Source organism: Anser anser, assembly GCF_964211835.1.
Source record: "Anser anser genome assembly, chromosome: 3".
NCBI lineage: Eukaryota > Metazoa > Chordata > Aves > Anseriformes > Anatidae > Anser > Anser anser.
This window is the reverse complement of record NC_139722.1, coordinates 119,807,312-119,820,287: the sequence shown is the minus strand read 5'-3', so window position 1 is coordinate 119,820,287 and position 12,976 is coordinate 119,807,312. Positions and strand designations below refer to the sequence as shown.

Here is a 12,976-nt window from a genome sequence, read left to right as displayed (position 1 = left end):
GATACAAGAGCAATAAGCAAAGGCAAAGTTCTCTCCCCACCAGACCCTAAACCCTTTCATGCTAGTTAGACATCAGACCATGTCCCAGCACGCCACAACTCCTTCCATGCTGTGCTAAGATCACTGAACTAGGCCAAGCTATTGGGAGAAAAAATCATGAGCGTTTTTCTACTTGGCTGGATTTGGAGGGTGGACACACAGGATGCATTATTTTTGCCTTCCCAGTGAAGCTGGGAAGCTGCTTGGGAAGCAAAGCTTTGCTGTTGGCTTAACCTTCGCAACAGTCCCAGAAGATACAACTGAAGCTTTTTTTGCAGTCCATTCTTCCTGCTCCCAGGCAGGCCCTTCCCCACACAGACCAACAATAGTAATTGTGCAGCAATTACACGGCTCCTTCACACGGGCACGCACAAATACATACATCTATGCTGGCCCCAGCCTGGTTGGAAACCCAGGTAGGTCTGGTTTGAGCAGCTTGGTGTCCCTCGGCAAATACCCAGAGCTCAGCAACAGCAGAGGCAGCTGCAGCAGCACTCACTGCCTGAGAGCCTGCTCTCCTGCTGCATTTATCCCACCCCGGCTTTGCAAACTGTTTTGCAGCTCAGGGATTTAATTGTGAGTCTCCTGATATTGGGCGGTGGTTTTAATGAAAACTCCCGCTCCTGGGGGGTATGGGAATCTCAGCCTTCATTTAAAACCAATTAAGTCCTCTGATTGCAGAGGCAACCTGAGAACACCCAGTGAGAAAGTCCTAAAGGATGTTACTCTGAAGGTAAATAAGAAGATCCTCTGCTTTCCCCGCCCAATTTTTATTTAAGAAATTGCTCTCAGGATTTCTGAACAGATTCAATGGCACTGGAGTCATATGAGTAAAAGCTTCATTTTAGAGATACTGATATTAATGCAGTGGAATGGGCTGGCAGGGAGAGCAGATAACTGTAGCTTTGAACATAAGTAATGACTTATTTTTATAATAATGATAATAAGATTAAAGCATTTTCACTGTAGCTTGAAAGAGGCAACACACTCATTGTTAGCTGCTCATAGAAATAGGTCGATACAAGGCAGTTTAATGGCTGGGCTGAGTTACCAGTTGCATCTCTAACATTTATATCACCAGGGCATGAATTCAGCAGCAGTCAGGGAGTACAAAGCAGCTCTGGAGCACTCTGGGATAGACAAAAACACTGCTGAAGTTTGAAAGAAAACTGGAGCAGTGCGAGTTATGGGAAGGTGAGCTCCAAAAGTGAATACCACAGCCTTTCCTAAATCTTGGAACCTAGGAGCCGATAAGGAGTAAAGTCTGCACTATTTATGATTTAATGGGGAGGGGTATGCCTGTTTTCACAAAACCAGCTGCTTTGCAGATGGGTGTAAGACTGGCCAGAGTCTCATGCTGATTTTCTTCCAACCATTTTCTGGTCATTAAATTCAGATTGAAAAAACATTTTTCTGTATGTTTACACACCTACACAGTTAATTGGAAGTAAGAGTGTGTCTGTTTATGGCCAGAAGTGCTACTCCTGTTTGGAAGAAACAGGTTATTGTGCAAAATTCATGTAATTGCTTTCCATAGCCCAGAGCAAATCAGGAATAATTTCTTATAGCAGAGGAGCAGCTTTATACTGAAGTGTCCCTTGAAATCTCTCATTCAAAGGCTGATGGCTCTAATGACTGCCTTCAAATTGCTATCAGTAAAAGTTTACACACAAAAAAAAACACAATTTGGCAAACAGCTGTGCATTCACAGCCTTCTGTGACTAATCTAGTCTGGACACTAATTTTGCTTTGTGTAGATGTGTAACATACACAGGTTTAGCTTAACAGGGCCATTAGTACGAGTAGGTGCTAATTTTTTGTTGTTTGCTCATACCCGTATGCCTGTGCAGTGAGAGACCCTGCCTGCCATCAGCTGGTGCCAGGCCAACCCTATCCCTACCCAGTGATGTACAAGTGGAAAAGCAATTTGAATTTTTCCCCTTTCCCTGTGGTCAAGACACCCCGGGAGCCTGAAACCAAGCGACCCCATGGAGAAGCACAAACCTCAGGTTTTTTGCTGAGCCTGGTCCATGCCCAGACAGCTGCACTGAGCCAAAACAGGGACCAGCTCCCAATGCCTGCGAGCATCTCCTTTTCCTGGGGCAACTCACATTTGTGCTGATCCCTTCCCATCAGATCCAGAGCCAGGGTGGTGGTGGTAGCAAACTGCTCGCTGTTTTATTCCTCCTTCACCTGAGGATGAGACTTTCCAATTCACAGTGAGGGACAGCCCCCGATGAAATTGAATCAAATGCACATGTTTACAAGATATTTGGACCAACAAATTATTTTTCCAGTCAGACTGAGATACATCGGTGATGATGATGATAACTCAGGTTTTTGGAGCTGAATGGCTGTGGAAGCCTTTTTGCCATTACGCTCAGTGAACATCAATAGGTTTAGCTAAGTGCAGGCGAAGATGGATGGCAGCACTTTCTACATCTTCTGCCGCCACCAGAGAGCTCTATGTAACATGGGCTGGCAGCTCTGCCCCAAAAGGGGATTCACAGATTCACAGATTTTTCTAGGTTGGAAGAGACCTCAAGATCATCGAGTCCAACCTCCGACCTAACACTAAGTACTCCACTAAACCATATCCCCAAGCTCTACATCTAAACGTCTTTTAAAGACCTCCAGGGATGGTGACTCCACCACCTCCCTGGGCAGCCCGTTCCAATGCTTAATAACCCTTTCGGTAAAGAAGTACTTCCTAACATCCAACCTAAAACTCCCCTGTCGCAACTTTAGCCCATTCCCCCTCGTCCTGTCACCAGGCATGTGGGAGAATAGACCAACCCCCACCTCTCTACAGCCTCCTTTCAGGTAACTGTAGAGAGCGATGAGGTCGCCCCTGAGCCTCCTCTTCTCCAGGCTGAACAAGCCCAGCTCCCTCAGCCGCTCCTCGTAAGACTTGTTCTCCAGACCCCTCACCAGCTTGGTCGCCCTTCTCTGGACTCGCTCGAGCACGTCCATGTCCTTCCTGTAGCGAGGGGCCCAAAACTGAACACAGTACTCGAGGTGCGGCCTCACCAGAGCCGAGTACAGGGGCACAATCACTTCCCTCGACCTGCTGGCCACACTGCTTCTTATACAGGCCAGGATGCCGTTGGCCTTCTTGGCCACCTGGGCACACTGCTGGCTCATATTCAGCCGACTATCCACCAATACTCCCAGGTCCTTCTCGGCCAGGCAGCTTTCCAGCCACTCATCTCCCAGCCTGTAGCTCTGCTTGGGGTTGTTGCAGCCCAGGTGCAGGACCCGGCACTTGGCCTTGTTGAACTTCATGCAGTTGACCTCAGCCCATCGCTCCAGCCTATGCAGATCCTCCTGCAGAGCCTTCCTGCCCTCGAGCAGATCGACACACGCACTTAGCTTGGTGTCATCTGCAAACTTACTGAGGGTGCACTGGACGCCCTCATCCAGATCATCAATAAAGATATTAAAGAGGACCGGCCCCAGTACCGAGCCCTGGGGGACTCCACTAGTGACCGGCCTCCAGCCAGATTTGACTCCATTCACCACAACTCTCTGGGCCCGGCCATCCAGCCAGTTTCTAACCCAGCGAAGCGTACGCCAGTCCAAGCCCCGAGCAGCCAGTTTCTTGAGGAGAATGTTGTGGGGAACGGTGTCAAAAGCCTTACTGAGGTCAAGGTAGACCACGTCCACAGCCTTTCCCTCATCCACCAAGCGCGTCACTTGGTCATAGAAGGAGATCAGGTTCGTCAAGCAGGACCTGCCTTTCATAAACCCATGCTGACTGGGCCTGATCGCCTGCTTGCCCTGCAAGTGCTGCGTGATGACCCTCAAGATAATCTGCTCCATGAGCTTCCCCGGCACTGAGGTCAAACTGACAGGCCTATAGTTCCCCGGGTCTGCCCTGCGGCCCTTCTTATAGATAGGCGTCACATTGGCTAGCCGCCAGTCAACCGGGACCTCCCCCGATAGCCAGGACTGCCGATAAATGATGGAAAGCGGCTCGGCCAGCTCCTCCGCCAGTTCTCTCAGGGATGGAAGAAGATGCTGTACATTATTGTTATGTTCTGCGCTATACTGAATTTATCTTTGCTTTTCCCATTAAAAGCAGGTTGCAAAAGACACTGCTGCGAGTTAACATGAAATTAGTTCCCTACTAAAATAAGAGATCTCCCTGAAATATTGAGGTGTCTAAACAGCTAAAATATCTTTCCAGAGTAGGCAGTAACACTACCATTAAAAGAGAATTCCGAATAACATCACTTAAGAACAAACAAACAAAAAATCCACCACTATTTTAGAATCAAAACCCATTACAAGCAATACAAGCCTTGACTTTGAGCCTGTTCCTCAGCCTGCTGTTCCTAGGATGGGAACCCCAAATTTCCTCTGACACTCTTAAAGAGCAGCCCAGTAGCTTACAGCTGCTCTCCTGCAGCCTGCACCACTCAGGGATCTGTATAGCTTCCATTATACCTGCCTGGTTTTGGTGTCTGAACTTCTTTTTGCATCTTCAAAATTGTGACAGCATGGCAGCTATCCTTAGCACAAGCAACAAAACAGCTAAGGAGAGCTCAGGTACTGTATGTCAAACTCCTGTCTACCACCTGGTGCCTTTGCCTTCTTATTTCTGGGAGCATGGCCACTCTGCCTCTTTCCCCAGCTTTCTCTGTTTATTATTTCTTATCCAGCGGGGCATCAGAAAGAAATGATGAAGGAAACAGAAAGGGAACCTGAGAAAAGGCACAGACCACACCAGCACTTTGGTCCCATGCAATGTCCTGCATGGAGAGAGCTGAGGGAAGACAAAGAAGAGAGGGAGAGAACAAAACCTGGAAAACAGCATGCGGCAGAGTAACTGACTGGGGAAAAAAAAATAGCAGCTAGATTTGCTGCGTGAGAAAATAAAAGAGCAGATTGAAAATTAGCCCCTAAAGAGCAGGTCCAGGAGGGATTTGTTGGAAGCACGAAAAAAGTAAGTATTGGTAGGGAAACAGGGTAGGCAAAGCAGAATCTGCAACAGGGTAAACATAGGTAGCAAAAGAGCACAGATGATTCTCCCTATTAAAAAATGACACTTTTTTTTTCCCACTCTGAAGGAAAGTAGCAAAGACTGTTGCCAAAAGCGATTTCAACTGAGAGCAATGCTCACTGAAATCACTGGGAGCTTTTGCATCCTCTTAACTGGACACTGTACCAGAACCTCAGCCCCTTAGCAAATAAGCATAGGAGGAAGCAGGTGTGCAAACAGCCACAGGATGCTCTTATGTCATTCTCACTAATGCAAAAATAATCCACAAAGTGGAATTTAAGATGCATTGCTCATGCCTAGTAATCACCATGGTTATTTACTCACGTGAAGAAAACTGGGCCAAGCCTGTGCTGTAGTCAGGAGATGAGGAGCTGAATCCACGCCTGCACAAACACTAAGACTTACAGAAAAAATCCAGGTACGGCTCCCTGGCAGTGTGGTGCTGGGAGGAAACATTTTGCTCTTGTTTTCTCTCCAGTAAACGTCTGCACAAAACAGGCATCTGACAGATGAGCTCCTCGGCAGCTGCTGACAGGAGGGCCAGGAACAACTGAAAAAATGCAAGAGTTTGAGCAGGTGAAGGTACCAGCACTGTGCTGTATGGTGAAGGCAGGAAATGTGCAGGAAGCACTTTTATTATTCACTAACTACCAGATTGTGAAACAACCCTGCTTCTGTTTACTTGTAAGCAAAACCTTTCAGATGAGTTACATTCCTCAGTTACCTTCTCTCTAAGGTGACCATGAGTTTCTTATCCCATCATGGCACCTTACCTGCTTCAAGGAAGGCCCAAGATGGACAAAACGATGTGCTAAACAAAGTTTGTTCAAAGGAAGAAACGGGATCAATCTTCTCACAGCCTGATTAGTACAAAGTCCCTTTATCCACCTGCCTCTGGGGCATTCACCTGTGTCCTGGCACCATTTAGCCACTTAAACTGGGTTCCCAGTGGGCCCAAAGCAACCAGCCAGAAGGACTAGAGTCACCTCTGAGCTTTTTCCTGGACTGTGACCTTGAGCAGCCTGGAGGGACCCATCCAGCAACGCTGCCACCATCACCTGCTCACCCTATCGCAGCGCCATGTGCTCCTCTGCCTGCTCAAAAAAAACTTATCTAAAGAAAAAAAACAACTCCCCCAGCAACAGAGAGATGCTGAACTCTAATCTCCAGTTGAGTGCTGTTATCATTGTTAGTCTTATTTATTAAAAAATAAACAGAACCTTGTCTTCCATGAGACTTCACAAATGACAAATGATTTTGCAATGACACAATAAGAGAAATCCCCAAGTGCTTCCAGTGCCAGAGAGATTAATAGACTCCTCCATGGTCTGTGGGACTTTAGCCCTCATTAAGGTCAAGCCAAATTACCTTACAAATAATTTAGCTATGACCCTCAGCTCCTTGTTTCTGAACTGCCAGATTATGCAGCCATTAATCAGCTCCAGGTTTGGCCTTTGCTTTTGACATTCAGAAGGTAAACTTCCTCCATGACAGTTCTCCTATTGGGTTTCTCAGAGACATTCATATTAAAAATAAAATAAGAAAATCTCATTCCATACTAAGGACTGACGATTCCTCATGTTTCATGAAGGATTGAATGCACCTTTTAATAAATTTCTTTGTAATGCACCAATTTCATTTTGCCGACTCCCAAGGAAGCAAATTTCTATTTGATGGGCTAGAGGACAAGAGGGATTATTTATCACCGTACATCTGGGTCTGTAGTTAGTTGCAGAACCATAAATTTGGAAGACAGCACAGTAACTGATCTTCAGTTAATTTCCTGGAAAGCCTGAAAACTTTGTTCTAGGTGATCAGTGGCAGAGATATAATAACAAAAAAAAACCTGAGATAGCCAAACCCACTTTAATAGTTTCCACAAAGATTATTTTGATCAGAGCTCTGCAGGACTTCATTCACTTATATAATACCACTCTCTCCATATAAATGATAGCAAAAATATGCTTTTATGTCCTGATCAGATTTTGGGGGGATAAGACCCCTATAGCTGTATTTAGCTCTTAGAAGCATGTCTTTAATAAGAACCACCTGTATATCCGAGGGCTGAATTTCACTCAGCAAGGATGTTCAGTGAGGTTTAATTTTGACAAATGATCAAAGGCCATGGCCTTATCGCTCAGTGCCTGCTTCAGCTCCCAGCGGATGGCAGGTATACTCTTGAAATAAAGCTCTGACTTTCCATTACTGCCATAAAGAAAGCTGCAGAACCACCCTTTCTTCATTTGTCTTAATTATAAATATATTTCCTAGCTCATGAAAAATAGAAAACTCCTTACCTTAAGTGATTAATGAACTTGCAGATTCTCCTGCAGATATATTCAATGGCCTTGCAAGGTCTTTTCTGCCAAAAGTTCTGCTTTGAATAATACTTTTTTGTATTATATCTATAGTAGCTAGCAATTAGGGACAGCTTTTGTTGCTTTGATTACTTTCCCATCAAAATGGCACCAAAACATGGAATAAGCCTGCAGAGCACCAGCTCCCAGGCTTGTTGTAGTGCTTCATAAGGGCACATTTTGGGGCAGCTGATGAGAAAGCCCTTGTTGTAAATGCCTGAAATACTGAAATATGGTGGATCAGCTGGGCTCTGTCTATTGAACTGTATTTTCCCCATCCACACACAAACAGTAAAAGGAAAAGAGCACAGTAAAGGATCTAAACTAAAGGATCTACACTAAGGCATACATGCAAATCCCTTCCTACTGCATGTTTATGAAACATGGAATAAGTAGTAATTACAGCTTTCCCTCTTATAGCCCCAGAAAGCTCTATTAACCACCTACCCTTCTCTGCTTACTATTATTTCTCACAAATGAGTTGAGCTATTGGGTGAATCAAACCCAGTATCTTGGCAAACGTGACTATTCTTCATGTAATAAAATACGCTCTGCAAAAAGCACTCATTTGCAAACACGGGTTAAGTTAATGCATACAGTGAGCTCGGCATGTAGGAGTGCAGGTTTTTAAGAAGCCAGGCTGTCCTGCACATTTGTGCATGAGTTACGACAAACCAGGCAGCGTGTGGCAGGGCATCTTTCACTGCTAAGCAGGTCAGCGAAGGTCTTCGATTTCATTTGCTGCCACCTGTATTACCAAATCTTGTGATTTTTTACATTAAACTTAAAGTACGTGACACAGAGAAAGAAAGAGGGATCAGGTATTTTCTGAAGGAACAACTTTCGGCAGGATATATGGAAAAATATTTTATAGATAGTTCATGTAATAAAGTGTTTTTTTTAATGAAAAGTTCAAAAAGAGTATTTCAATTTTTCATTTCTTAACAAACATTTATTGTTCTGTTTGACTTAAAGGTCTCACTTGCATTTTGACTTCCTGATATTAATCCCAGTTGTTATCACTTCCTTTTCATGGTAAATTTTCAGAATAATAAGTGAATCATTATCATTTGGTTCTTGCCCCATCCCAATTAGTCTTTTTCTCATTAGTTCCAGCTCTAGCCTCATGAGACCCTTATTGTTTTCTAAAAATACATCTTACCCTACTCATTGTAGTGAAAACGTTAGGCTAAAAAACAAAGAGCTAAAAACAAAAGACAAAGAACAGCAACAAGAAAAACAGGAGTGAATAGAGAAGAGTCTTTTTTAAGCCTTACTATTTCTGGGGATACAGTGCTATACTCCCATTTTCTTGTTTTATTGTTGAACGTGGTGTACCATGTTGACTACTCTCATTCAATCTTGCATCACTTTGGAGCTCAGCAGCTGCAATAACTGCTCAGCTGAAGAGCTCTCCAGCTATGCATGTATGTTATGTACCTGTATTTATCTGTATGCACCTTGCATTACCTGTGTAGAAGGCAGAAGTAGATTTTCAAGAGCTCAGCAGGCAGTGTGAGGGACGTGTTTCCAGGAGGTCCACTTCTGTTAGAGAAATTCCATAAACAACTGATTTTCTCTTAACACTCAGCACCCTTACTGGGACTTTCGTGGCCAGACGATCAAAATTGTTCAGCACCCAAAACAGCCAGTTTGCCTGGAAGCCCCGCTGCTAATTTTAATGGCTAAATGAGAGCTGACCTCAATCACGTGAGTGAGTTCTTTGGAAAAATCTGGCCACAAAGCTTTCATTTAAACTGACTGCTCTTCAGGCAAGCAGTAAATATCTTCTGACGTTGTCCTCCTACTTTGGTGCCCTAACATATGCAGCCTGCTTATTTATAGAATGCACGAGCTTCATATACATTGGGCCACAGGATGAAATCTCATTCAGTTCTGCAGTGTGGCCAACCATTTCCCCCAGCTGCCAAGTGCTAAGGCAGCAAAACACTTGCTGCACAGGAGAGGGCAACAGGACCAGCCAAACCCAAATGCAAGAAGTTTTCTGGGAACAGTAACAACTAACAAAAGCAAGAGAAGGAGGGATGAAGCTTATCAGCAGGGTTTGCACACTTTTTGCCCACCCTGTAGGATGAAGAACAGAGGGAAGATCCCAGTGCATCAGCAACAGAAGCCATCCTACCCGATGTCCAAAATATAGGATATTTAATGTTGGAAACAGAGCCCCTAGGTCCTACAGTTTTTTTAGACAAAGTTCTACTTGTGCTCAAACAAACAAACAAACAAAAAACAGCCAAGCAAAATTGTGACACCACACACCACAAGTCAACTTCACCCAAATTGGTTTAGTGGAATTAACAAATCAGGAGAAACCAGAGTTAATGCTATTCCCTTTAAATATTAGTAAGACAAAATGTTTCTTCCTTTGGGGACATATGTTTCTGGTATTTTATGTGCAAGAACATGCATTTGTATATAGAGAAAAAATGAAGGTGAAAAATCAACCTCCACATAAGGATGGACACACTACTTTTTGCAGATGTAAAAAAATGATCTGAAATGTTTAACTCCAAAGAAGAGTAGCCGACATCACAAAAGCCTCCCTCCTCATCCGATGCAGGCAGGAAAGCAAATTCCCTTCTTCTAAGGCCACAGTGTGTTGTGGTGGGCACTGAGCTCTGAGGCAGTCCAATCATTGCATAAATAAGCTTTAATTGGCATTCCCAAATGCTTTGAAATCATATTGCCTGCTGCTGGCACTCCGAAAGATATGCCTCTGGAGACAAAAGAAAAAAAAATAATAATCAAAGATCAGTTGCAATTAGATGCAACAAAACCATACCCGACTGGTATGTGTCAGAGTAAAAATAACATCAGCCAAAATGGCAAATGCTTCTTGGTTTGTCAGGAGCTGGATGCGTAGCACCAAGCTACGAGTGATTATTACAGCCTCTGATCAGCGAAGCAGACAATCATTTCCCTTGTTATCTTGCAGCCTGCCCATGTGAACAGCATCAAACAACTATTAAAAGACACCCTGCTCCCCCCCAAAGGGAACACCAGTGGCGAATATCTGAAAACCTCCTCGTTAACAAGGTAACCTTTGAGACTGGTGAGAAGACAAGGGAGCATTTACCAGCCGCTGTATTGATAATTATGGGGAAAGAAAATCGTAGCTCATTGTCTATCCCAGTGGGGTGAAAGAGAAATAAATAAGGCAGGAACATTTTGTGCTGTGCCTATGGTGCCCATCCACTACATCTCCCATCCACAGACAAGTGCTGCCGAAAAAGCAATTATACATGGAGCTGCTTCCCTGGGGCTGTTCAATACCGCAGTGACATGAATTTGGAAGTTACCCCCAAAGCTTTTTGCTTAGTAATAGGAGGCTCCGTGGCACACAGCCCTTAGGGACCCTAAAACATCCTGCTGAAAGTGCCCTGAGAGGGCACCCACACAGGTGGGCAGCAGTATTGTGTGCTGGGGCTGAAGCATTCAAAATCAGTGATTTTTGTTCCCTGAGGCCCTTTGGAAATGCAAGGATGGAGGTGCAATATTAAGCAGAATATCTGAAGGTAACTTGGTTCACTCTTCCCAATATTTCTCCCTCCTGTGTCACCCAAGAAGCTTTAAATACCAGCAATGCTCCAGCATACAGCCACTCAGCCTTGACAGGGGCAACGTGGAGGATGGATCAAACCCTGTCCCCTTCCACAGCCCGACTCCTCCCTTACAGTGAGGCTGCAGACAAAAAGGAGGAAGGCTACACCTGAGCCTGCACCAGGCTCCACGACGCTTGCCGTCCTACTCAGGCACAGCCTTCACATCAAACTACCGGTTATCTTCTCAATTAATTGCATGTATCAATGTGGTTGGCAGGACAGCCTTGCTACCAAGGGATAATTTAATATGACTAAACCGTAATCAAAGCGTTAATAGCCTCAGAATTTAATCTGTGCACAAGTAGGATTTATAAAAGAGAAAGAATGACCAAGGCTAGGATGAATAATGTTAGTTGTAATATTACAGCTAGTTGTAATAGTATAATTAGTTGTGATATCAAGAATTAAAAATTACACTGTTTTGAGTTCCAGGACGCGTGCCAAAGAGGAGCCGTTAGTCACAGAGATGAGGAGCAGTTACACAGCCCATTATCTCATAAACCGCAGGGCCCAGGAATGAATCCTACACACCACCGGAAAATTTGAGACTCATCATTTTACAGCAATACAGAACATTTCATTTTAGCCCTTAAACCAGACCCTTTCTGATTATCAGCGTGCTGTGCTTTCCAGTTTCCACCCCGAACCCAGCTTGCAGGTGGCTATCTTCAGCATCCCTCCTGGCTGAGCTCCCCTTGTCCTTCAGGCACGGCCCCAAAAGGTCTCTCCTGGACATCAGAGCCAGCTCAGCCCCGGCATCCCACCCCGCTCCCTCCCTCCACACTACCACAGCCCTGTGTGCAGCCTCTTACATGGAAGGAAAAACAAATGAAAAACAACAGCCAACAACCCCAAAACACCCCAAAACCCAGCCTTTTTCTGTTTGTCCCTTGCTGAGGAAGGATAGAGGGTGCTGGGCTGGTTGCCTCCTCCGACACGGGCTGTTTCCTCACGGGGTTAAGCAGCCCCTGCTGCTCCCCTTCAAGGCCAAGCAGTTCAGCCAGGTTACACACCAAGTGTGGAAGACATCAGTAAAAGCAGCATTAAGTGCTGTAATATGTAATGAAGAAGCTATACAAAACCTGAAGTCTTTCCTCAGTCACATCACTTTTTTTTTTTTTTAAACTATTTCATTGTTACTCACTCAATGAGACACTGAAGCTATTGCTTGATAGGTGAGTTTGGAAAAAATATTTTAAATGACTTCTACATTGAAAAAACAAACCAAACCAAACAAAAAACGCAAACAGTCTCCTAATTTTAGGCAGCAATGAAGAAGTTAAATGATTTTTCAGGTTGTGCTTATCCTTCCCTCCTTTGTTTCCTCCTGCATACTTACTTTTCTTCCTCTTCTCTCAATGCCAAAAAGAAAAAAGTGCGCTCGTAAAGGAGGAAAACCGGGCAAGAAAAGATAACTCCCTTTAGGGAAAACAGACAGGAAGAAGTGAATAGAAAGAGTTGTGATTTTTTTGCTGAAGGCAGCAGCACACCGCCCCGCCGCCCTTCCCCAGGCACCGCTCCCATCACCCTGCGGCAGCGATGCTGCAGGCTTGCAAAGGCTCGGTGGTTTATGTATCGCGAAAGGCTCTGCTCATACATGGGGGAAGCTCTCCCCACACATTCACTGGAGCCCTGGCACAGAGGCAATTAAACACTCCAGGCTGCACATGCTCACACAATTTCCTTTTGTGACTGTCACTAAATAAATGCTGTGCTGAGCCAATAAATCTTACAATGGCCTTATTTTGTTGGCAACGATGCCTCCGGCAAGGCCTGCATGGCCCAGAAAGGGAAAAGGTTAACTTTTCTGAAATTCCCTAATCCCGCTTATCTGCTCCTTCTCCCTAAACATCTGCCAGCTTCAGACACCTGTTATAAATATCAGTTTGCATTGCTGTGGTTCCTGGAGTCTATCAACAAACCGAGCAATTAGTATTGTCAGTGGATCATTC

At 44.7% G+C, this 12,976-nt stretch overlaps 1 protein-coding gene across 1 annotated transcript in view; it reads right to left on the bottom strand.

Moving 5' to 3' along the window:
* Positions 1-12,976, bottom strand: part of LOC310897407 (uncharacterized protein) — a 61,811-nt gene that overhangs the window by 20,799 nt on the left and 28,036 nt on the right. Inside the window, exons 9-10 of the mRNA XM_083831028.1 lie at positions 5,369-5,594; positions 2,044-2,232 (exon numbers count right to left, since the gene is read on the bottom strand). The gene's annotated coding sequence lies outside the window, so the exon portion shown is untranslated. The remainder of the gene's footprint in view (positions 1-2,043; positions 2,233-5,368; positions 5,595-12,976) is intronic.